The following is a 27,176-nucleotide window of genomic DNA, read 5'->3' as shown; positions in this document are numbered from 1 at the left end:
GGGCGTTTCTTTTCCCAGAGTGTGTCCGTTTCATGAGCTACTTACTACACAAGTTTTAACCAATGTTTCTAAGCAAATATGCTTTCAAATGCTCTATTTGCAAAACATTTGCCCCAAAACTCCCCTTTGGGTAGGACTTAAATGGTCTGTTTTGAAAAGTAATGAGTTGAAATTTGTGATTGCGGGTGACTTTTTCATTGATGTCTAGGCCCACTTTATGCCACAGTGCGACCTCGCGTTTATAATAATGAACAGTTTCTCATTCTCAAGGGCGCTTTTTGCTGCTGCATCGAATTAAAGTAATATAATGCATAATACTCACCTGTGTGTCTTTAATAGAATCTAAACCTCATCTCACGATAGGGAGGGATATGAGACATTCACCTGAAATGTACGTGATTCAATACTAGTTGGAGCAGGACTAATTGTAATAAGCAGCTTCAGACGTTTTCTTCACTTTGTTGATGTTCCCTGTTTTCCTTCCTCAGAGAAATCCATAGAATATTGAAGGCCGGTGAGGCTCAGCGTCAGCGGCCCGATTAATCTATCAATTTCCCTATATCCGCCAACACGGCCGACTCGAACTCTTCCCCCACTGTGTCTCCCACTGGGCATGTGCAAATCAAGCGTCTGCAAATGTTCAGCTGGCAGGAGTGGGGCTTTGCGGTTTCTCAGTATGTTATGTGATGTTAAAGGTTATTATACCCTGCACTGTGGCCATCTGTGTGTCTCTTGGTGCTCTAGATGAAAACGGTGGCAGTGCCCATCAGTCCTGCCTTCTAGCAGCCTGCATTTGGCATCTGGCAAGACAGCAGAGTGGGTTAATGCACGTACAATGGAAATCTGCATTTCAAAGCTTTGAAAAGTCACAATGGTCAACAGCGCTATTTACCCATTTAAGAAGAAAACAGTACATTTATAATACTTGAACTTTACAGCATTACATGAAATACCCACATCGAGAATGAACTGGGAGTGTGTCTGGAGGATTAGGGTGCTTCAGCCGAACCCCCATAGCACCCGCTTACTAGTGCATTGCAGAACCCAACAGTCTAAAAGCCCTTTTTAAGTGGCTCACGTCTGGTAGCACAGGTAAGTTGCTACCCCAAAGCTAAACTCCACCAAGGATACTTTGGGAAGCTAAGTTTAGGACACAATTGCAATCCAGTTGAATAGCAAAATGTCCAAACAAGAGAACTTATAAAATAATATTGAAATGTTGTATTGGTACATAATATCGGTTAAAGGTGCAGTAGTAATATTTTTAGCAGTCAATAATGTAAGCCGGTGTCGAGTTCAGGGTGCGCGGGGGCCTCCCGGCGTCCTGCTGAATACTCAGTCTCACCTCTGGTGAGACATAAACAAGACGGACACTGAGCATATTTCTATGCAAACTCTTAATTCAACGTATTAATTCAACGTATTAACGGAACTGCCCCCCTCACCGCCTGCCTCCCTAACCCCAACGTCACTTCCCTCAGGTTTGACCCAAACACGGGCCGGCCCGTCTCACGTAACGATGTGGGAGGACTGGTCAGTTGCACTTGAGACATGACATCTCCCCCTTTTTAAGATGACAGATCACTCACAGTTTGTCAGCCCATTTCCTCAATCAGTCCCTGGGCCTTCATGCAACATCTCTGAGGCCTCGTGGGGTGGCGAGCCACTGGCGGGGGTGAGAGTTCTCTCGCACCACTGACCTCCTCTTCAGATTGTTCCCCGTCTCCGAGGTAGGACTCATCTGAATGTCTCTCGTCTCGACTGTCGTTGGTCTGCTCTCACCCAAGTGTAGAGGAACCCACGACCTTCTTGAAATGACGGCTGTCTGTCCCCACTGGCAGTGATCATAGTGGCCTTCTTGTTGGTTACTATCAAGTGGTCCTGTGCAAATGTGGAGTCTTCCTTTCGACCCTTTGGTTGGCGTACCATAATTTGATCTCAGGGTTCAATGGTGCATTACTTGGTTCGCCGTCTTGTGTCAGCTCAGTCCTTCATCTTGCTCTTCTCTTCCTAATCTTAATCGTGTTCGAGCGGTGCTGGCAAGGGCTGCGCGGGTCCTTCTGGTAACCTTTTCTTGACGTGTCTGCGAACCACCAGGTCCGAGGGACAAAGCTCTGTGGTACTGTGTGGGGTGTGTCAGTATTCCTGCAGCAGCTGATTAAGTGCTTGCTCAAAGGGTTTGTTAGGATGGTGGCTATCTGCGGTGTCCTCTTGACTATGCTGTTCGCTTGAGGCCAGCGCACGGTTTTCTTCCTGTGCTGGAACCTCATGTACCTTGTGAAATTCTGAAAGTTCTGGCTAGTAAATGGTGGGCTGTTGTCTGTCTTTATAACTTTTGGGAGCCCGTAAGTCGACAGCATGCGGTCCAGCACCGGGATCACGTACGTGGCAGACGTGCTCTCGCCAGGTGAGCGTTCGGAAAATTGGAGTGTTCATCTATCAGCACAAGAACATATGTGCCATTCCAAAGAGGACCAAAGAAGTCCACCGCTAGTTCTTCCCAGACATTTTAGGGGTGTAGATATTTGTAGTCAGTTGGGGTGTGGCAGCAGAGCCACCTGCGCGCATGTTGGGCTTCCACCTACGATTTCCTCCACCATGGCATCCAGTTTGGAGAACCACACCTTTTGTCGAAGGAGATGCTTCGTTAACATCACCCTCCAGTGACCTTCGTGTGCCAGCCTGACTACCTTCTCTCGTATTGACCCTGGAATGATCACTTTGCAGCCTTTTAGAATGATGTGGTCATTCACAATGGACAGCTCATCCTTTACCAGGTCTAAACATCGGATGTCGTCCCTTACTGACTCATTTTTGGCTTGATGTTTTAGATGGGAGATCCTTTCCGACTTACTTGATGCAGTGAGTCATGATGCAGAGGGCCTTGTCTTGCTCAGACATGGCTGCCAGGTCGGCCCAGTCCACTGTAGATGGTGTACAACGTAGTTAATGTACGCATCTGCGATGAATGGCCCCCCCGTAGGCCGGGCCTGTTGTGTGGCAGAATAGATCGTCCGCTGGGTTTTCCTCCTTCCCGGGGCGATGTTTGATGTCGAACTTGTAGTCCTGCAGGCACAGGCCCCATCTGGCTATCCTGGGGGGGCATTCTTGCATTTGGGTGCCCATATACCGTTAAGAGAGCCTGATGCTCTGTTATGACTGTGAATGCCTTCCCATATAAGAATAGGTGGAAGGCCCACACAACTGCCAGACTCTCTTTCTCAGCCTGAGAGTACACCTGTTCTGTGGCTGTGTGGCTCCTGCTGGCATAGGCTACTATAAATACATTGGAGGGATTGGCGGGGTCTCTATGTGTCAGGATTGCTCCAAACCCCACGGGACTGGCATCCACTATTACCTCGGTCTTCATCTCTGTGTCAAAGTATGCCATGTCCTCGGCTCTGGCAATGTTGTTGCAAATCGTTTCAAATGCACTCTGGCAGTCTCTTGACCATTCAAATGGCTGGTGTTTACGGGTGAGTAGCCGAAGAGGGTTGCTCACTGTGGCATGGTCCTTGAGATATGTGGAACAATAGCTTGGAAGACCCAGGAAGGAACGCAGTTCGGACGTGTTTTGGGGAGGTTGTGCCATGTTAAGTACTGCTACCTTGTCAGGATTCCTCTTTCTTTAAAGATGTACTTGAAGAATTGAAGCAAGCCTTTGCCAAACTCGCATTTGGATTTGTTGACGGTTAGGCCTGCTGCTTCAAGTGCGAAGCACACCCTATGTAGGGCCACATCGTGTTCTTTGGACTTGCCAAACATGAGGACGTCGTCCAAGTAGTTGCGGCAGCTGCGTACGTGTCGTATGACCTTATGAATCACCTCATGAAATATCTCGGGTGGCCGACGAGATCCGAAGCTGAGTCGTTTGTATTGAAACAGCTCCAGGTGTGTCACGAATGTGGTGATGTATCGAGATTTGGGTGCGATCTCGATTTGGTGATACCCTTTTGTGAGGTCCAATTTGGAAAATACCTTAGCTCCATGCAGTAAGTGTATCATGTTGGTGATCCTCGGCACTTGGTGCCATTGTCACTCGATCGCTTCATTGGCCCTCCTCATATCTACACATAGTCTTATGGACCCGTCCAGAGACTTCTTGGGCACCGGGATTATGAGTGACATGCACGGGGTGGGGCCAGTGGCTGGCTCGATCACCTGCTGTTGCAGGAGTTTGTCTATCTCCTCCTCTACTTCGCGCTGTATATTGAAAGGTATGCACCGGTAGTGCTGAGCCACTGGTTGAATCTCTGAGTTGATGTGCAATTGTATCTTCCGGTGTTTCAGTTTTCCCAGGGCTTTGAACAAGCTCGGGAATGCTGCCTCTACGTCTTCCGGAATGGCGAAGTACTTGTGGGCCATTAGCTGGTATAAGATGTGTATCAGTCCCGTGTCGACCGCCGTCCTAAAGCTGAGTATGCAGCCACTGTTCATGTCCATTTGGGGCCTTCAGCAGCTGCTGGGGGCGCTTCTGTGACATTCCCCGCAGTGTGTGCATGCTAGGTGGCGTGGCCACCGGCCTTGTGGGGCCAGTGATAAGGGATGAGGAGGGAGGGGACTTCCCTTCCTCCTCCGTGCATTAGAGGCTGCTGCTTCTCCGTGGCTTGGGGGGAGGGGCGATCCCTAATGAGGGGAGGAGTGCCGATGCACATTGCCAACGCCCGATGGCATCCTCCACTAGCTGTGCCACACTCCGGCATGACTGTCCTTCACAGCGTGTGTTTGTTGGCCTCCTCGTCGCCAGTGTCGAGTTCCAGGCACACAGGGGCCTCCTGGCGTCCTGCTAAATACTCTGTCTCACCTCTGGTGAGACATAAATGAGACGGACACGGAGCGTATTTCTATGCAACCTCTTTATTCAACATATTAACGGAACAACCCCCCCTCACCGCCCACCTCCCTATCCCCAACATCACTTCCCTCAGGCATGGCCCAAACATGGGCCGTCCAACACATTGATGTGGGAGCGCTGCTCATTTGCACTCGTGACATGACAGCCACTGGGGTAAGTCTTTGGTGGTTATCTTTCCATTATGGTAAACTAGTCATCCAGAACGCATCTAGTTGTCCATCTGAGACGTGTGCGGGGGTCAGGAGTGCTCTGTGCAATGGAGCTGTATTACTGGCTGGGCACAGGGTTCGGATCTAGAGCAACAATACCTTACATGGTAACAAAGTTTACTGGTAGTGCATACGGCTCCTGCGTAGCACGAGACAAGTTCATGGAGGGCTGAGGCAGGTGAAAGGAAGTTCCATGTATTGAGGCAGCAGATACAAACATGGCTCGTCTTTAATGTTATGCAAACTACTATGCACTGAGCCAAGCAAGTGTGCTTCAACTATTCTTGAGCAAGCAGAGGTTCATGGGAATGTACCTAAAACTCCACAAGAGGGAATGCTGCAGAAGTTACTTGAAGTGTTTCTTACTACCCCTGCTCTGTCTTGGAGAATATCGGACTATCGGATCCCTGTAAAACTGTAGCGTACTTATGGTATAGCTCAATGCCTATACATTCATGAAAGGCCCACCAGCCATTCCCGAAGAACAGGGTGATCACAGTTCCTGAAAAGGAGTATGAGTCCCCATGAATGTCAGGACACTTCCATAAAAAGATAGACCGAAACCTGTTGGGAGGTGAGCCACTTTATTTAAGCATTCAGAGTGGCGCAGGTCAATCTCTCCAACCCACCCCCTCCCCCCACCTCCCAACTGGCACTGAACTCCCAGCCCCAATGTTCCAGAACCTATGAACATCATAACATTCCACTTCACCATGTGAGGAAGTGTACAATCTGTTTGGTCCTGATGAAAGTCTTTGTGTTTGTATTTCATTGATATTTAAAAAGCGCTTTCGCCAATTCGGACTTATTGTCTGTAAACCAACCACAGGTCTTAAAATACGGTCAATACGGACTAAATGCGAATGTGTGGCCACTCTGATCATCGGGGAAAGATATAGTTGATTGTCTTTAAAGCTTAGAAAGGGACTGGAATTGGCATCACTTCTTCCCCCCCTCCTCAAACACAGAGTTAAACACTCTTTCAATCAGTCCAGGTAATGAGCCAGTTATCCATGTGTGCGGAGCCTAGCAGAAATTGTCTGCTCAGTCCCATGATCCCAGAAAAACAAAAGCCCATGTAGCCGTACAATACTGAACCCCCGGGGATACACTTTTTCCCGAGCTCAGAGACATGCTGAGCTCAAAAGGGCACTGGTCTGGCTTGTCTTTGTTTGTTTCATTTTGTTTTAAGCACTTAAAAGTGCAATTAAAGTTAGATGCCGGCAAACACAACAGAGAGTGGATAATTGGGAGAGGCTGTTGTCCCGTAAGAGATGGAAATGGTGGATGATTAGGAAACTGCACAGTGTGTGAAACAATGCCTGCACACAGGTGATCCTGATGTTCATTTCCTTTCACTGCTTTTCCTTTCAGAGGTGATTATTTTTTCTTAGATTCCCATTTCCACATGCTGGTAGGCTTCCATTCAGGATGGAGACAATAAAGCTATGTGCTACAATATGTATATGTTTCGGGCCCTCTAGCCATGGCCTTCAGCCATGGCCACAGTACATGTTGCACCAATAGGTTTCTTTGGGGCGTGGTCTTAGGCCAAGGTCAGTGGCCAAGGCCTTTGGCCATGTCCACTATACATGTTACACTAATAGGTGTAATTGGGGTCCACTAGCCATGGCCTTCAGCCATGGCCACTGTTCATGTTGCACCAATAGGTTTCTTTGGGGCCCACTAGCCATTTTCTTCAGCCATGGCCACTGTACATGTTGCACCAATAGATTTCTTTGGACCCACTAGCCATGGCCTTCAGCCGCGGCCACTGTACATGTTGCACCAATAGGTTTCTTTGGATCCACTAGCCATGGCCTTCAGCCGCGGCCACTGTACATGTTGCACCAATAGGTTTCTTTGGACCCACTAGTCATGGCCTTCAGCCGCGGCCACTGTACATGTTGCACCAATAGGTTTCTTTGGATCCACTAGCCATGGCCTTCAGCCGCGGCCACAGTACATGCTGCACCAATAGGTTTCTTTGGACCCACTAGCCATGGCCTTCAGCCATGGCCACTGTACACGTTGCACCAATAGGTTTCTTTGGGGCCCACTAGCCATTTCCTTCAGCCATGGCCACTGTACATGTTGCACCAATAGGTTTCTTTGGACCCACTAGCCATGGCCTTCAGCCGCGGCCACTGTACATGTTGAACCAATAGGTTTCTTTGGGGCCCACTAGCCATGGCCTTCAGCCGCGGCCACTGTACATGTTGAATCAATAGGTTTCTTTGGATCCACTCGCCATGGCCTTCAGCCGTGGCCACTGTACATTTTGCACCAATAGGTTTTTTTGGGGCATGGTCTTAGGCCAAGGCCAGTGGCCAAGGCCTTTGGCCATGTCCACTGTACATGTTACACTAATAGGTGTAATTGGGGTCCACTAGCCATGGCCTTCAGCCATGGCCACTGTACATGTTGCACCAATAGGTTTCTTTGGGGCCCACTAGCCATGGCTTTCAGCCATGGTTACTGTATATGTTTCACCATTAGGTTTCTTTGGGGTCCATTAGCCATGGCTTTCAGCCATGGTTACTGCATATGTTGCACCATTAGGTTTCTTTGGGGCCCATTAGCCATGGCTTTCAGCCATGGTTACTGTATATGTTGCACCATTATGTTTCTTTGGGGCCCACTAGCCATGGCTCTCAGCCATGGTTACTGTATATGTTGCACCATTAAATTTCTTAGGGGCCCACTAGCCATTGCTTTCAGCCATGTTTACTGTATATGTTGCACTACTAGGTTTCTTTGGGGCCCACTAGCATTGGCCTTCAATCGTGCCCACTGTACCTGTTGCATGAATAGGTTTCTTTGGGGCCCACTAGCCGTGGCCTTCGGTAATGGCCAATGGCACAGCTGTGGCCACTGTACATGTTGCACCGATAAGTGTCTTTGGAGCCCACTAACTATGTCATTTGGCCATTGTCAGTGGCACATAAACCCATTACCCCCTGACTTGTAGATGTTATCACTGTAGGTGTAACATTTCTTTTTTTCCCACTTTCTACCGATTCCCACCGTATTCCCCCGATATTCCTCCCATAATGGCAATGAACTACACATACAGCGGCAACAAACTAAAAATGCCGGCAGTATTCCACCGGTATTCCCCTGATGATGCTAGGAAATCAAAAACTCTTCCTAGTTCGCACATGCACTCACCAAGTGCCCCCCTCCTCTTTCCATGATTCCCCCATTCCCCTCAGCTGTTTTTTCCTTCCCTAGCCATCTCCCATTACCCCCTTTCACTTTGCTTCATGTGACCCATTTCCTTTTCCGAGCGTGTCTTGCATTATTGCTGCATGAATCTCACGAGATTCCACTGGTATTCCTCCGATAATCCGATAAACGAAAGAACTGTAACTGGCTCCCCTGCACAACAAAACGCTCCAGTTTCACATGGTATCATCTTCCCACCTCACCACCACTAACCTGATGCAATTGAACCTTTTTCCACCTCCAGCTATCTTTTGAGCACTTTTTGTTTTCGCATTACTCCAGTATTACACAGTGCAGAATTTTCTTTCCCATTCCAGCCTATCCCGATTTCGAAAAACGTTACCACATAGCCAGTCCCTGGAGGCCATATCCACTTTTACCCCATTGCTGGTCCCTGCTGCCCACGGCCACTGGCCAGATTGGTATATCACAATTTGTTATACCTACATTATGACACTTTAAAAAAAAATAAAACACTGACACGTTTGAGAAACCATGGTTTCGGGTCCTTCCCAATGCTCCTCACACAAGTTTGCTGCAAATCCATTCTGTTTTATTTTTTGAAACATGTAAAAATGTAGGCATAACAAATAGTAATATAACGTGGCCCAACTATACACAATCCGTTCAAACTTTGGACAAACATTCAACGTTCGGTCTATAATCTTTTTGCAAACGTTTGTACAGATTCGCCAAACTGCATGTTGACAGACAGTATGTGCATGATTTTCACAAATATTCTCACACAGCATGATTTATCTTGTGTGCTGAGTCCCAGGGTACTGTCACTGCTTCCATGTGGCCAGGGAGATGGGGCCACTACCCGATAGTGCCCCTGGATGTAGTACTCAGCGGGAGGAGCTCATGGTCAGGGAATCCATTCTTGGGACCAGTGTTGATGGCCCTGGGAGAAACCGGCATTCACCACTCCATTGGTGCCCCCACTTTTCTTATACCCCACCCAGTACCCTCTGGTCTCACATACCTCTATGTGTTAAAGTATAGTAGAGGGTGTCATTGGCCAAAGAGGGACGAGGAAGAGTGCAACTTACCTAGGCTTAATACAAAATACTATTGAGACGAAGAAGATGGAACAAGGAGGCAAAAGCCGACACACGGTATAGCTTTCAAGAAGCAGTCTGAATCATGGTAAGGGAAGAATCACCGAATGGAGTGATGAACCAGCCCATGAGGAGCAAGGACCCTGATGTTGGTTCCATGTCAGGGGACCCGCAGGCTGGAAGCTGGGACGCAGAGAGACATGGCTTTCCTACAGGTCCAAGCAAGACGGATCTGACCAGTGGCAGAGAGAAGAGAAGCCCAGCCGGCGAAAGAAGACCAAGAATTAGAACACGTGCAGCTAGAGACGTGAGAGAGAGTCTGGAGCTGCAGAGCCGCGAGAGACAGAAATCTGAGCATGTCAGGAACACAGAATCTCTGCTCCACCTCTGGAAGGTACTGGAGACCGCACCAAGACTTCTCAATGGTAGGGAAAGGGTTGGATGGGTTCTTGGGGCACTGAGGGAGCTTATTAAGTTGGAGAGGCAAACAAATACATCCTGAAGAGCAAAAGGGGATAATAGGAGAATTATACAATTTGATACAAACTTTGTAAATCACATAAATACATCCCAAAGAGCATAAGGGGATAATAGAGGAATTATACAAGTTGCTACAAACTTTTTAAATAAGATATATACATCCCAAAGAGCAAAAGGGGATGACATAGAAATTATACAATTTGGTACACACTTTGAGAATAAACCAATGTAGGACAGTCCCTGGCAGGAGAATACACCAAGTCTGTACAAGTGGATAATAGGTTAAACAGGGATCCCACAAAAGAAGAAGAACAGGGTCTCTGACCCATATGAAAACGGGAAAGGCCCATCAGTAAAGTAAATAAGGGTCAAAGACCCAGATCAGTGTGAAGATACCTATAACAAGTGGGTTGGAGCCCAGAAAAAGTCAGAGAGACCCAGAGAAAGCATACAAGTATTCAAAGAGAAAGAAACGACAGAACAAACATTTGGGAACTCTACATTCTGTAATCAGGTCTGGCAGGATAATGAACCAGACTTGATACCCCATTGGTGATTGTATGTTACGTAATGTGGTAAACTCTACGGTCAGGTCTGGCAGGTTAGTGAACCAGATCTGATAAGAGACCGGAGAGATGCATTTTTGTTCCACAGACAGAGGAAGAGGATGCCTACAGAAGATTGGGGGAACTGTGTTTTTTTTTTTAGTTAAAGCAAAGACCAAGGAAGAGGTTCCATCCAGAAGTTGGATTGAACATTCCAGAAGTGGACATTGAAACTAAATATTCTTTCACAAGAACTGAGCTTTGGAGTCTATATCCAGAATGAGAGGGCCCTCCTTCAGGATAAATGAGGCACACAGTTTTCTTTAGTTAGTGTAAGGTATGGAAATCGGTTTAGACACAGGACAGTGCACCTTCTACTTTACAGACATCCTGACTGGGTCCTTAGCATTTCTGTTGAGGTACAGCAACCCCCTCATGGCAAATAGTGCAAGGTAAGCTTTTATTTTCATTTGCTGTTATAAATAAAATTCTATGCCAACTAATATGCCACCTCTCTGTCAGACTTCTGCGCTCTAACAAATGCCAGTACTTGCATATTTGCTCTGTCGTGGAACATCATACACAAAGTTCACAGCCAGCCATCGTCACTTTCGCGGTCTAGCGCAGCATGTCATGGTACTGTGTTGGGCCTGTGCATTAATCCGATGCATGTGCCCTGATGGGTGTTTAGTTGTACTTGTGCAGATCGTCTGCCTCTATTCCATGATGGCTGCAAGCCATGGTCATGTGAGTACACGGCATTACATCTGCCAGTGCCTTATTCCTTTGTGGCATTGTTGTAGTGCGCCATTCCATGCAGAGGGATGTGTAATGTTGTATTGTGGTTTCTGTTATCCAATGAGTGTGCTGCTAACCTCTTGGCCAAATATGCATTGGTTATTCAAAGCAGCGTTTTTTCTCATGTCCTAGTCCTGTGGGTTGTAGTCCATCATGTGCAGGGTGCGAGAAAAGATCCTGCATGTACATGGCGTTGACAGGGCATGCATTCTTTAGTTGTGGTAATCCCACCTCACATGGTATGCCAATTGTACTGCGAGAATTGTCTGTGTGATGGCACTTGTACTCACCCAATATCTACGTCGGTTGCTGTCTGTGCTTCTCCATGTATCCCGGCAGTGTGCTGTTCTGCAGGAGCATAGCATAGTGGGTCGAACCGGGAAGTGGGCACAGCAGTGTGCGATGAGAAGGCCAGGTTCGCAAGTGACCTGGACATTGAGGGAGAGGTACTTCCTCCGGTTGCGGTATACCTCTGCAGATGTCTGGGGGTCCAACAATGCCTCACAGGTGCAGTCTAGTACAGCTATCACATTGGGCATGTGCGCTGCTACATAGAGTCATGCTTTCATGCATGGCGTTCTCCTGTGAGGAGGTGGTGGGCAGCGAGATGCCGTGCAGTATGCCCACGGTGTGCTAGAAGGTGCCTATTGCCAAGAAATGCGGGACAGACACAAGCTTCAGCAGTGGGGGTAAAGCTGTCTTGATGTTGATCCTGCTCTCTATATCACCCTGGATCAGGGTGAGCAGGTTAGCGATGGTCTCCCTGTTCAGCCGGCACAGGGTGATTAGCTGGTTGTGAATCAGCGCCCAGGGTGAGGGTGCTCATCTTGCATGGCTTCTTCTCCTCTTTCTCCCGGTCTTCCTCCTCCTCCTCTACTCTGCGGCTGCTCCTCCAGCCCGTGCAACTTAATGCAGAGCTGGCACAGCTGCACGTTCATGTGCATAGAAGCCCGTGGCAACATGATGGTGTTGGAAAGTGTGTGTGGGGAAGGTGTGGGCCTTATGTACTTTGAGGGTCTAGGAGTAAGCGACAGACACACAGGTGGCATGTTGACTGGTAAAAACATGTTTTATACCGTCAAATGGGGGAGTTGGAGGAAAGCCTATCTAGCCCTATCTTTAAGATGGGGTTCCCTGCATCAACAACACTAGCTAATAAAACTCTCTGTGTCAGCAGAATGTCCAAATTAAAGTTTGCTATCCTGTGTTGAAAACATACTCTGTCCCTCACAAGCTAAACTGAGAATAAGTTATAAGTATATTTCTGTTTGGACCTGTTCGGACCAGGAGGACCCAGGGTGGGACCCCCTGCTAAGACAGCAGGTAAGCATGCACCAACATGTGTTTACACCCTCTGTCCCAACAGGCCATCCCCATCCTGTCTGGTCCCCCCGTGTTGTTCCCTTGTACACCCCCCCTCTTCCTGCACACAGGAGTCTGTCCTGATACATTCTGGTTTCACCATCACCGTCTTGTGGCCAATGCTGGATTTTACTTTTATGGACTTCATTGATTCACAGTGCGTCACGCTTTCTCAACTCTCATGCTGGACTTCCTTTGCATCTTGTACTCATGGTGGCCCTGAATCATGCTGTTCCCATCTTCATCTTGTATCCTGGCTTGCAAAATTATGTGTTACTACTGACTTCTGCAATTGTATTAGCTCTCCTCTCTTGCTTCTCCACTCTTTTTGACTACTTATTCTCTGTTCTCTTCTCCCCTCCCCTCTCCCTTTTCCCATCTCCTCCCCTCCTCCCCTTACGTTCTTCTATGCACTTGCTCTATCAGAATTGTCCCTAGACCTACTATGATAGAAACCTTGTCTGTCGCTCCCCTATCCCCTTACTGTTGTCCCCCCTCCCTCCAGCACGATCTGAAATGTTGTCAGGCCTAGTACGATAGTCACTTGTTTTGTTCCTCCCCTCCATTTCTGCAACCCTCTTCCTCACCTTTTGTTTTCCTCCGGCTTTACCAGAAATGTCGTCAGGCCTAGTACGGTAGTCGCCGGTCTGTTTCCATTTCCTTCCCACTCTCCCCCTCCCTTCCTTATCTATGTCTTAGCTCTTGCACTATCTGAAATGTCGTCAGGCCTAGTACGATAGTTAATTTCACATCCTTACTGTTCATGGCCTGTAAGAATGTCATTGTATTTTCCCTTGTTCCCTTCCTTGCCTTGAAGAGCTTTGTAACACATTGTGTATAGGCGCTATATAAATAAACTACCATATCATATCATTATAATGTGCCAAGTGAGAATGTCACTTGACTCTCGACCTGCAGCCTGATCTTTTCAGCCAAACACAAAAGTTCCAAAATGTGTAGAACATCGAACAAAAGTTCCACAAGAATCAAAGGGTTATGTCCCTTTCCCCAGAGTCTTTCCAGCATATGAAAATAGGTAAAGGTACCACAAAGACTCAAGGGTGTGAGTCCCTTTCTTCAGGGTCTTGCCACTATCTCTGTGCCTCTAATAAACCACCTTGTATGGAGGGTATCCCTGTCCTTTCCTTAGCACCCCTTCCTTGGTTTACTCTCATGCCAAGGAGGGTACTAGCTCTTCTCATTCACCCACAGTCTTGGAATACTCTCCTGCCAATGTCTTTGGGTTTCCCTTAAATCGGCAAGATGTGCATTTATGATTTGTATCTCTTGTGGGGCCCAGATGCCCTTCACTTGAATATTCTTCCAGTTCTCGTCTTCTTCTGACCACAACCCTGGTTCACTCTCCCGCTAAGCTCAGTGATACCTTCTTGCATCCACAAAGTTTCTGTTCCCTCTTAACATGTATTGGGGCGTATTCCCCAGTATTGGTCACAGACCCCTTTCATGTGTATGTTCTCATGGTTCTCTCTCTCTGTATCACACAGTCTTGGAATACTCGCATGCCAAGGTCTGTGGATATTGGTCTTCAAATAGGTAAAGTTTGTATTTTCTGTACTTATTTGTGTAACTTTCCGAAATGCGTACCAGACACCCTTCGTGTGATTATTCTGCAACTTCAATGTCCCTAGCCTTTTGTCCCTAGCCTTTTGCCCCCTCTGCGTCTCCCCAATCTTGGGACAGCCATCTTGTTTCCTGTAGGGTCTGGGCTGTCTCTCTCTGCTTGCTCACTGGATTTCCAGGGCTTTTGGCAGCGTCCTGGGCTTTCTGGTGTCCTTGCCGGTCCTCTCTGTGCTTCTTCCGCCTCCTGGCGTCCATCTGCACTCTCCCGGCTATGTTCAGCAGCTGGAAACTTGCCTCTGCTTCAGTCTGCTTCCCAGCTGGTGAGCTGCCATCAAGAGTGGTTCTCTGTGGGATGTGTTGTTCCCGCCTCTCTGTCTGGCCTCCGCGTACCTGCAGCCTCTCATGGTCCGCGCCAGAGTATAAACGAAGCCGCCATTCTGAGGCTGCCTCACTGCCTTTGAATGAAAACTGGCCAAACAGGGGCCTGCAAAGTCTAGCACGATTGCTGTCACTCGCGTTGGTGATCATCATACCTTGCGGTATCTTCCTCATCGAAGTAGTTGTTAACTGGAATGTATTGCAATAACACATGGGAGTCTTGTGTAATGTGGAGAAGGATGGATTTACAGGGGAGGTAGGAGGGGTAAAAGGGTAATGGGCTTTCCCAAGTAGGTCACTACTCTCAATGGGGTTCTCCCTCACCGTGAGATCCTCCGGCTGAGCACTCCCCCCACCTCATGAAAAGGGGAATTCCCTTATAAAGCAGTGACAACCTCTTGGCATTCGTCACAGTACCCTTCCTGAGTGGATTGGGTGAACCTGTGCGTAATTTCCATCACCTGTATGCATTTACCTCCACCTCTTAAGTGGAGGTAAATGTACTGTGCTTTTGGCAGTATTGCCACCCAATTTCAACAGTGTTGCTGCCATTTTTAATACAGCAGTTATTACCGTTTGTTATTTCAGCTGTAATTCCATCAGCTATTGCGTTGGCGTTAATACCGTCAACGTTAATTCCGGCAACAATATTACCATGGACTCCTAGGTTGGCCGAACAGTAAACGTGGCGGTAATAATATTACTGTCACTTTTAACGTATACCGCCACCCTTATAATGAGCTCCAATGTTTTTCCTCTAGCTTTGATGTTTAGAAAGATAGATTTTAAATTGTTATCATCGGTTTTTCGTAATCGTTTTTCAGTTTATAGTATCAATTTTAATCAATCCTTACATCCCAATGTACTTGTGTTTCCTGAACTGCATTTTTTACTTATTTGAATGTTTGTCCTGCGCTGGCCATGCCCAGAAGGTCTTGAAGCGTCTTACAAAGTTCAAAAGGGAGGAGGTGAAAAGAAGCGACAATAATTGCAGGAGAGGATGGGAAGATCAGGAGTGACAGAAATTGTATTTGTGGCGGGGAAAGAAATCTATTTGAAGACCTTTTCTTAAAGTAGTGATGGAGGGGGCAGTGCAGGTGTAAAGTGGTGAGGTGCTCCACACTCTGGGTACCTACTAGGTGAATGCTTGTTTTTTTAATGTTCAGTTTAGTTTGCAGTGTGGAGTGCGTAGGAGATGTAGGTGTTTTTTTCCGGTTCATAAGGATGTTTACGGAGCAATTCATATGAATCTGGTTAAATAGTCATAATTGGAATGTGGGAGCGTTTTTCCACAGGTGTTTTGTAGCCACAGGTTGTGAACAATTGCAATCCGGCAATGGTGTGGAGGCCCTGGGTTTTCTGAATTTTATAAAATAAAAAATGATGCAGGTAATTCTTTCTCAGAGAGATTAATCTGCTCGCCAGACCACTCACCCCACAAACTCCATGCCAAAAGGATAGTGTACGCGTATGAACCACTGAATCAGTATCTTAATCTGCAGCACCTGCTCCCTAGTGACACAGACCAGGTTCAGGGGGCACAGGGACCCACCCTCTGGCAGATACACGGAACACCAAGCCAGTCCAGCAGAGTGGCTGCATTTGAGATAAGCACCTCTGCTCCCACACTACATAAATATGAGAGTTACTATCCTGGTGGCAGTAATAAACATTAAATATAAGCCATTTGTGGAGGTTCAGATGAAAAACACAGACTCAGACTTTCCATCTCACAATTTTGGTTTATTAAAGGAAAGGTGAAAACTCGTAACTTTCCCTAAGCTAGGCTAGCCCCTGCCTAACAGAACTAACACGGGTGCTCATCAGTTATAGGTGATCAGCCAAGTCAACATTAGAGTCCACTGTCCAAAACTAAGCTACGCTGACCCTACCACTATTAGAGAAACCAAAGTGAAAGAGAATGACTCCCTTCTTCTGTGCGACAGCTTGTTCACCCAGTTCAGTTCAATAGCATATCCTTCAGTAGTTCTTGGTAACTGGTAACTGTAGCTATTAAATCATACACTTCAGATATTGGATTCTTCAAGGTCTCGGCTGTCTCTTTCCTTCCACGAGATATCTCGTTTTGCTTCTCTTTATTTAAGCCAAAGATTCCCAAGTTATTCAATATCTCTTCTTTCCTTGAATGGGACAAGTTTGAGGACTGAAACGCTGATTCTTTTGACTTTCATTCACGCTCAATGATGTATCTTGATCAGGACTAATATGGGTCCTCCAGAAATAACTCTTAGTCTTCTCATGTATTCTTGATACTTTGTCCTGACTAGGATGAGTGTGAGCTTTCCAGTAATGATTCTCACGCTTTTTGTATACTTTTGACAGTTCTTATTTACTCAAATGAATCTAACATTTCCAGCAATGATTCTCACTTTCCGTGATGGTTCCCGCTGAGGGACCTCAGAGCTAATAACAGTACCGCAAATTGTGGTACCGTTATTAGCTCCTTCCCCATTCCCATTGAGCCTGGGAATGGGGAATGGTTCTTGGAATTGGGACTTACCGGTCCCGCAAAGGTCGAAATAGACCGGTAAGTCCTTATTCCGGGAACACAGACTCCGACAGCGGTAGGCGTAGCCATGGCGCTAATAGCGCCATGGCTACCACCTACCATGTAATGAGGCCCTTTGTATTGACTGGGACGAGTACGAGTGTTCCAGTAACGATTCTTACTCTCTCCATGTCTTCTTAACTCTTTGTATTTACTGGGACAAGTATGAGTGTTCCAGTAATGATTTCTACTCTCTTTGTGTCTTCTTGACAATTCATATTTACTGGGACTAGCATGAGTGTACCAGTAATGATTATTACTCTCTTCATGTCTTTTTGACACTTTGTATTGACTGGGACGAGTATGAGTCAATGATTCTTACTCTCTCCATCCCTTCCTAACACTTTGTATTTACTGGGACGAGCATGAGTGTTCCAGTAATGATTTTTACTCTCTCCATGTCTTCTTAACACTTTGTATTTACTGGGACAAGTATGAGCGTTCCAGTAATGATTTGAACTCTCTTTGTGTCTTCTTGACAATTCATATTTACTGGGACGAGTATGAGGGTTCCAATAATGATTCTTACCCTCTTTGTGTCTTCTTGACACTTTGTCTTTGCTGGGATGAGTATGAGTGTTGCAGTAATATTCCTCACTCTCTTCATAGATTCTTGAGACTTCGTCTTTACTGGGATGCGTATGAGTATCACTGTTAATCTTCGGTACCCCCTGCGGGTCTCTTGTTCTTACCGTTACCTAGATTACTCCAGGATCACATCACTGGGTTCTCTGATATACTGGGACTCTCTTCTTTTCTTGTCTGGATGGTTACTGGTTTCTCCGTCTCCCTGTCAGACTGCTCACTCCACAATACCTTGGGGAAAATGGTTATCAGTGTCGTTCATTGACCTCCTGGTCAACAGCAATGCAGTCACGCCACCACTTGTTCATTTCTCGAGTTTGGGATGCCCGCGTCCACTTCAGTCTTCTGCGTTCTCGCTCCCCTCCAGTGCCACGCGTTGCAGTCTGCACTCTGGCTTCTCTCTCCATTTGGACACTGAGCCTCCACTTTTCTCTCAGCTAGCTCCTTCCAACTGATTCCAAACTTTCGTCTCTCTGTACTCTTGGGTCTCCATCTGCAATATTTATGACGCTGCCGTGAGACTTCCCCAGTGTAGTGTCAAAGTCCTTCTTTTGTGTTTGAATTAGACTCTGTATTCCTCCAATAATCTTCTTGGTCTCGGTACCATATAAATGTTTCTCCATAGGTACAACCAGAGGGCTTGGCTGGCAATAACAGATTCTAGTCTGTTCTTTATATGTTCTTTCATTAGATGTTTCAGAAGATGGGTTGGTGATATGCTGTTTAGGAAGTTCTTCATTAGAACGGGAGTCCTTGTCCCCAGAGGGGGAGGCTCTCCCGGTGAGGTCCTGCTTGCCTGTACCCCCTAGGGAGGGTATTGCGTAGTGAGCTCACCACCCTAGCCCCTTGAGGGAAAGGCTCTCCCCTTGGGAGAAGTGACGGAATCCTGCAATTCGTCACACATACCTAATTTAGGATATGGTGGCTAGCATCTGTCATACTTATCACAGCCACATAAATCTGATATCATAGCTGTGTCAACACTATGTGCCCAGCTCATCTGTGGAGGGGTTATGTGATTTCTGGTCAGACAGCCTGGCCCTGCCAATTGACAGGCTGGAAGACTGGATGTCTATGCCTCTCTTTTGAACCTGTGTGAGGTTGGGATAACACCTCTCTCCAGACAACCGGCCTCTTAGTAGGAGCTACCCTGGAAAACAGGATGGCAAACCCTTCCCAAAAGTACTATCCTCACACCAGGGTGCTGCATAGCAAAAGGGCCTTTGATGCTATTGACAAGGGAAGGGGGTGAGATTAGGGAGACAGAGCAGCTCAGACAAGCTGGTGGAAGGGTCCACTGTCTTGTTTTCTCTCTATATCTCTCTTTCTTCCTGTCACCTACAATTCCTTTAACACAAAGCACTTTGGGTATGATGTCAGAACGCAAAGTCCACTTGTTCCAAGCACAGGGATTGGGCACCTAAAGAAGGCTAGATTTCATCTAATCCGCTGTAGACATTTGCCTTTAAAAGAAATGGTCTTCCTATCTCTTTCTTCGATTCATTTGTGGACAAACACATGAGGAAGAATTCTTTTGGACTTCTTTTGGGAGAGTTGCTCTTTCCAAAGCCTTCAACCACTGAGGTGAAGAAGGGGCAGTACAAGGAAGAAGCACGTTCTGCTCTCTACCCACTTCCAGGGCACATTTGGGGTCACTCTTGCTCTAGACTAGGACCTGTCACTCTGCACCAAACCTCCCTATGCACCGAGAGCTTAGCTTAAAAGTGAACGTCTAGTTCTAGAGTCCCTGGAGTAGGACTCACAACATCTGGAGGACCAGATTAAGTTCATCCACATTCGCAGCCACCAAACAATAGGGACCTGCCAGTGCTTATTTAGACACTCAAATAAACCTTTGAACCAACATTCTGGCAACTTCCAACCAGCTTGATGCCGCACCATGTCATCAGAGAGCCCGTCACCTATTCAGCTTGAAAAAACCGCTCATCACTGGACTCGACACAGCTGGAGTGTGCCACATCGACTCAAACCAGCAGTTATCAAACAAATCGACCAGGCTCTACCTCGTACTGCTGTAAGGGTGCAGAAGTAGACGCGGGGCACAAAGGTGGCATGCTTGTTGGCATGAACCTTTATTGAGCTGAAAATAAGGAAAAATACCCTAGATGTCCCTATAAATAAGAGGGGTTTCCCTGCCGCAAACAAAACTAAGGATAATGTCAGAAACTCTGTCAAAAGTAAATAGTCCATGGTCCTGTGTCCCAAACCTATTTCCGTTCCTTACACTTCAACAGAAATCTAGATCATACCCTACTTGTAACAGGATGACTCCCTCCATCAGGATGTTTCTGGCAGTTTTTAGATGGTGGGGGGAATATTCTTCTTCCTCTAGTCGTCACTAGGCTTTAATGTGTTGTTCCCCATGGTCAGGGAGGGTCACTTTCTCTCTTCGGACCTTCTCAGCAAAGCTCCATGTTCCAAAACAATATTGGGAACGTAACACCCTTCCTTATGCCATTCTCAGGCTCTCTATCCAATAACCTTATTTATCTAAGCTCTATCTTCTGCCAAAGGATATATCTCCCTTTCTCTAGTCTTCTCGTAACGTGTGCCAAGAGGATCTCTTCTCCCTTTGGGCTTTGCATCACTTGTATCAAAGGGTTTCTTCTCCTTGACTTCTCGTGACTTGGGCCAAATAATCTCTTCACACGGGACATCTCGTACCTTGGCCCAAAGGACCTTTTACCCTGGACATCTTGTGACTTGGCCCAAAGGATCTCTTACCCTGGACTTCTTGTATCTTGGGCCAAATGATATCTTCCCCTGGACTTCTTGTATCTTGGGCCAAAGGATTTCTTCCCCTGGACTTCTCGTGTCACTGTGTGAGTCGCAGGCACCTTTCTCAGCTTTGCAAGGTGGATTTCTTAAGACTGGTTCACTAACCTGCCAGGCAGTACGGTGTATGTATAACTCACTTGGTTTCTCAGTGTTCGGGTCACCGACTCCTCTTTCGGCTATGTAATGTATCTTAACAAGGTCCGATTCACTTTCTTGCTAGGCCTCTGTTTAGATATCTTTGGGGAGCTCTAGGAAGATGGCTCTGCGCTTCCTTCCAACCACAGTCTCTGGGGTCTTGCTGTGTCTTCCTGGTCCTCTCTGCATACCTTTGCATTGGTCCACAAGGGTTCCAGTCCTCGACAGCACTGGTAAACTTCTGCGGCTTCCCCTGGGCTTCCTTCAGCTATCGGCAGCTCCACCATGCTGGTTTTTCACTGTACATTGGGTCTCGCCTGTAACACTCAGTTGGATTGGTTTCTGCCACTGGACGCCAGGTTTCTCAACAACTAGGTAGGTCATGGCTCTTTTCCATCTTCTCAGCCCTGCCTTCTTGCTCCAGGCGTTCGGTTCTGCAGCACGTCCTCTCTGCGCTACTCTGCTCCCCAGAGTGAAGATGCTCTGGGGCAGGACTGACGTCGAGGAGAGACCTTCATCAGTTTTTATGTTGGATTGTCCTTCTGGCTTCCAATAGCAAGTATGTTCGTATTGGTTCCACGTAGGGCACGTCACATTACCCTTTCCCTTCCTGGTGGCAGTACGTTTGGAGTCATCCATATTCACTCTTCCTCGTCCCAGTATTATCTGCCTGATATACATAATTGCTATGTATAAGGAAATTAGTAAAAGAAAGAGGAGACAGAGAGGAGGGGGGTGTCTGAGCCCTATTTGTATGGTTGGGTGAAATATGTCTGGCAGCATGATGGTGTGGATACCGTGTACTCCGTTAACAGTCCTCACTTCTCCCATAGAGGGGATTTTCATCCATGGGATCCTCCCTCTGAGTACCACCCAGAGGGGGACTATTGGTTAGTGGCCGCACCTCCCTGGCCCCATGGGTAGGGTCCCCCTCTTGGGGAGAAATGACGACATCAAGGGATTCGTCACACTGCCTCTTCGTCGAACCGCACTTCTCAACACCGGGAACACTGCTTTGAAGTGTCGTTGACCTGTGATTCGAACCGTCGGATTGTCACACATCTACCCTACCCAGTGGGTACTCCACATCTCAAGCTCACTTGACTCGGACAACAATGTTGGTTAGCGCCCTAAACTGCATCGCTCAAAAGCCGCTTTTGAACTCTCTGAGCCACTGTATCTAAACCAGCTCAATCTCGCTAGCTCGCCGCTTGGGCCAACATGACTCGCCGTAACTGGGCTGGGTTTGATCCACTTGCACCACCCCTTGAAGTTTGGTTTGATGCTGTTGAACCACCAAGAATGTACTAATGACCCCTTAACTGCCACTGTGGTCCATTTTGGGCCCTAGAGACTTGTTTGGTAACGTGTGCACCTTCTCTATTAAAGACATATCCTTTCTAAGAGAACATTGTGATTACTGAATTTCCTTTCACACCTTTAGTCTTTACCAGAGTGCTGCGTCTTTCTCTCTTTGCATCATCTCGGTTCTTTTCCACAGGGTGGGTTTTTTACAGTGTGTTCTATTTCGTTTTCTTGCAGTAGGTCTGTTTTATTAAAGTATATATATATATATATATATATATATATATATATATATATATGTTCGCGTTTTTGATTGGCAGGGGCACTGATGTGGAAGAATTAGGTTTTGGTAGAGTTCAGTTTGAGGTAGGAATTTTACATCCACGTTTGGATGGTGCCAAGGGAGTAGATGGCGGGGACTGGTTCACTTAAACAGTGGCACTTTCTGCACAGGAAAGACTAGACATAAGTACTGGGAGAAGTCAGTCAGTCAGGGATGTCATTTCACCAAAATGCCAGGGGTAGCGGAAGTGACATCTCACAACCCTTGACCCTGATGACATCACAGGAAGTGATGTCATTTGACCCCACCGCAAGGTGATATTGCGGGAAGCGATGGAACACAACCTTTCACCCATTGACAAAACAGGAAGTGGCATCACATAGCATTGTACTCTACGAAAAATATGGTTACGATATCACTATAATGTGATGTACATTTCATACCTGAATGGATCGCCATATGTATAATTAAGATCAGTGTATATAGGCCCATATTACCAAATTACTGTGATTGCAAGCAGACGTCTATGACCAAATGATAATGATGTGTTACTATATAGCACTTAAGGGCTTTACATAGAAGAAATATACACACAATATCACCCAACCTGTGTTGGTACCCATTTATCGACCTCAGAAGGAAGAAAGGCTGAGTTGGGGTGTTTGAGAACAGACTAAATCAGTGATTCACCCCCTGAAGTGTACCTAAAATAAACCTTTAATGAGTCTAGCAATTATTGTTTATAATTCCAGAAAGACACATTATTTGGTATTCCTATTCTTTCTTATTTTGATTAAGTGCTGAAAGTGTTAGACTTGTAGCCCTCATGTTCTTATTTTTCTTCTTTTTTTAAGGGGCCTGAACAAGAAAGCTAGCCACTCCAGAATTAAAGAGCCACATGGTGCTGTCCACAGCCCAGGAGCCTGCTTTGCAAAAAAAAGAAGAAAAAAAAAATGTTTCTTTTTTTTAGAGGTCGCAAGGGAGACCACAGGGGTCGCAAAGGAGACCTCAGAGGTCGCAGTTGCGACCTCTGGCGACCCCCAAATGACATCCCTGCTGTCAGTTCAGACTTCACCTTGACAATTTATCCATTGTCAAGCCAGTTTCTCCTGCACCACTTAATCACACATAGTCCATGTCATATCAGTTTCAACTGTGCCATTACCGCCAGTATCTCTCCAGTTCAGTAGCTAGGCATGCTACCTTGCCCTCATGTAGAACATAAACCAATAGACACCATTAGACACCAATAACACACTGCAGAAGAGAACTACATTCAAATGGAATGTTCTACATGGCATTTCAGATGTCCAAATGGACAGATGTCAGCAACTGGATCCAGTAGAAACCATTGGTAATCTGTCGGATGGCATTTCTACCAAAAACCTTAGGGTGGGAATCTGACATGTTTACCTTTTGCCCTCTGTGCAGGCAGTGGTTCTCTCTTTCACTTCTCTCCTCTCACGGTGTCCTTACGTCTGCCGCAGGGTCTCGTGTCACGTGTTGCGGCTCTGAAACGCAGATCCCGGGAGTCTCAGTCCCTCTTCCGGGCCTCTCGGACCAAAGCAGCCTAAGAAGAGATTGGAAAGTATCATCAGGAGGCATGTAGCATGGCAGAGGCATGTTCCCTAGTGAGGGTGACAGGGAGGGGGTAAATGAAAGATGCATTTCATTCTAGAAGTTTGCACGCATGTTCAATGGCATTGCCATGTCAGTTTATGATCTGAAAGATTAAACAGGGGTTAGTACAACTTGGGGCGAACTGCAGCAACACAATTCCTCTTATCATCACAAAACCCATTCTCATCGCAGAGGTTCTTGACCAGTAAAGCGGTTCCCTTTTATTTTAGGACAGATTTAACATATTTAGGGTTACTTTTTCCTAAGAATGGCAGTTATCTGAAACATATAAAAAAAGACTGCTGAATGTGCCTCACTGATTTTGTGAGATTTATTAAGATTTACTCTAAGTATGGAGCTTGCAGATTAGATAAGTGCCTCAGTGCCTCCGTGCTAAATTGCGCTCCATGATGTTGTATTGAAGTGAGATACAGGGTTATTCAAACAGCCCCCCGCCCCTTGATGCGATTTAAAATATTGTTTTAAACAGATGATAGAGGTCCCAACAGTGCTTTAAGATTGGAATTGGGGATTTCTAACCTTGAGGTACAGGCACAGCTGAGGATTGCAGCATATTTTCTGAAACCTCACTTTGGTTACAGCAAGAATCCTAACATTCATTATGAGGTAGGAGAACTCTCTGATCCTCCTGCCCAAGACACGCTTGTCTGTTATCATAAGGGTTGCAAGATGGGGTTTTCGGTGTTTGGCTGTACGTCAGTTTCAATCTTTTAATCAGCCCTCAAGCAGAGAGCCCCCGAGTGGGAGGGGGAAGTGTAAAGGTTAAATGCATATAGGTCACCATCATTTCATTGGTATACTGGTCTGTGAGCCCAGGTGGTACATGGGATGGGACTCTATGAAATAAAAGCACCGCTTCTAGGAGCTTGATTTTGATGCTCCGTTTAATTATGCTTCCACTTAACTCCCGGAAGTGGTGGAAAGGAGGCAGTAAGAAATGTTTTGTGAAATTGAAGCAGACAAGGATCTTGCACACCATTGTTCATTTATCAATCTTTCATTGAGTTGTACAAAAAATGGTTAAGGCCACTCTTCTTGTTAAATAACATTAGAACCTGCACAGAAGATATGCTTTTTATATTGTATTGCAACGATTTAATTCTGATTCATAGTGTATATGAATGTGTTAAAGCAGCGTTTTTACAGTGCCTTGTGCTGGGGTGGACTGGCCTATAGGGAACTCTGGAGATTTCCGGGTAGGCCTCTACACCTTGGGCAGGGGTGGACTGGCCTATAGGGAACTCCAGAGATTTCCTGGTAGGCCTTTACACCTTGGGCTGGGGTGGACTGGCCCATAGGGAACTCAGGAGATTTCCTGGTAGGCCTTTTCACCTTGGGCAGGGGTGGACTGGCCTATAGGGAACTCTGGAGATTTCCGCGTAGGCCTTTGCACCTTGGGCAGGGGTGGACTGGCCTATAGGGAACTCTGGAGATTTCCTGGTCGGCCTTTGCACCTTGGGCTGGGGTGGACTGGCCTATAGGGAACTCTGGAGATTTCCTAGTAGGCCTCTGCACCTTGGGCCTCTTTTGTGTGGTATTTCCACATTTTCTCATAGAAAAAGGTTTGGGCTTGCTGAGAATGTGTAAGTTGGGGCCTCTATTGGTTCCCAGTCCACTCCAGTGCATAAGCACTCCAACGTGATTGCCCCATTGCACTCTATCAAGAATCTTTCTCGCCTTGCTCATGTTTTGTGACGTTTCTGTACCACTCCACTTCTCCAGTCCTCAGGCAGCAACACCTGTCTCCTGACAGCAGTTTACCACCCCCATAGGTTTTCTCAGTATCCTAAGATATAGGATGTGCATGGTGCATGTTTCCCACATCAGTTTGTCGAGCAGCACCGGCATAGGGCAGCTGGCATCAACTGAATGTAATTGGGGAGCGTAGACTTTATGCACCCATTTCAAGTAACAGATGCAAGGGACGCACATGCTGCTTATAAATGAAGTGGTTAAAGGCACACTTGGTTAAGACATTTTTATAAGACCGTTAATGCATTGGCAACCACATTTAAGCAGTTAACTCTCAGAGGTTGATCTGAAATAATACAGATAGGCACAATAATAGTTAAAACTAAAAACAGTGTTGCAGATAAAAAGAGGGTAAATTGGGGGATCAGAGACTTCAGACACCCACTGCCACTGGCCACTGGCAACAGATTAAGAGAGCGTCCCTGTGGTCACAGCAGAGTTTATATGAAACAAGAGTTTGAGTAGGTGTTGTTTTAGAAACAATCCTACACCAAGCAAAGCAAGGGAGACAACCCCATCCCCGGGTCGAAACAACACTTTTTTAGAGCTCATTTAGCAGCAGGAATTGGAAAACAGGCATAGGATGTACAGGCGGGTCTCAACATATAACATCTCAGAAATAGTCACCTAACCTGCTGAGCTGTCTTTGAAGCAATCTGCTCAATGATCCCCTACTTCACCCAGACCGCAAACAGTTTTGCCTGCCCCCTTTCTCCACACACCCAATCAAGGCTGAGATGATGATGAGGCGATGATCTTCCGACTTTGAAGTGGGCAGCACTTGCTACTTTATCAAGATACATGCTAACACTTTGTGAAGAATTCGACCATATGCATGGTGAGAGGGCGCTCGCCTGGGTTTTTTGAAATTTTAAAAGACATTGAATGATGGTAGATCAACCACTGGAGCATGTGTGGGGCTAATCTGAACATATTTTCCTATACTCACTGCATGACATACACATAGACCGTGTACTCTGGGAGAACACAGCCTACAGTCACAGTCCCCCCCATGTCATAATTATTAGGGATATGATAGCCTAGAGTACACCATGTCATCTCAGAAGGGGGAGGGCAAAATCTCCCTCCTGCCATGGCCAACCTAATTAACTAACAAAGGCTTCATGGATCCGCCCTGTCCTTTTGTTGAGACCTGCAGATTGGTGACAGCGATCAACATACTTTGTATACTAATAGAGTATACTTCATACATGCCCCCATGGGGCTTGGCTACAGAGGTTAACAAAGGAGACAGGAACCCCCAACAAAATTTGTTATGCAATGTGGCAACCTGAAGCCAGCTCCCGCCCTTATTATCAATGGTCAGTGACATGTCATGTCTGGGACTGCATGTTTACAGTAGTCATCCCCAAAGGGTGACCCCATTCAGAAGCTACAAGTATGTGGATTGATGGAGACAAAGTCTGTTCTTGCTGCAGCTTCAAGGGGGATCTGCCACTTTAATTAGGAAGCACAGAGCACTCAATTAACTAGAGAGATCCTTTAATCCACAACAGACAGGAAGATAGGTGTCACTTAGTGTTACATGTTTTCATCCCTTTACCCGAGTGCAGAACACTCTGGTTATGACCTCATACATACAGGAGATT

General features: G+C 46.6%; 1 protein-coding gene across 3 annotated transcripts in view; it reads right to left on the bottom strand.

The window, feature by feature from the left end:
* LOC138566230 (G-protein coupled receptor 22-like) overlaps positions 1–27,176 on the bottom strand; it is a 1,714,615-nt gene that overhangs the window by 260,249 nt on the left and 1,427,190 nt on the right. For all 3 annotated transcript variants that reach the window (XM_069643296.1, XM_069643294.1, XM_069643295.1), the window contains one exon: positions 23,587–23,743. The gene's annotated coding sequence lies outside the window, so the exon portion shown is untranslated. The remainder of the gene's footprint in view (positions 1–23,586; positions 23,744–27,176) is intronic.

The sequence above is a fragment of the Ambystoma mexicanum genome, chromosome 2p (assembly GCF_040938575.1).
Source record: "Ambystoma mexicanum isolate Mex_15411 chromosome 2p, UKY_AmexF1_1, whole genome shotgun sequence".
Lineage (NCBI taxonomy): Eukaryota > Metazoa > Chordata > Amphibia > Caudata > Ambystomatidae > Ambystoma > Ambystoma mexicanum.
Note: the sequence above shows the minus strand (reverse complement) of the source record. Positions and strands in the feature narration are given on the sequence as shown.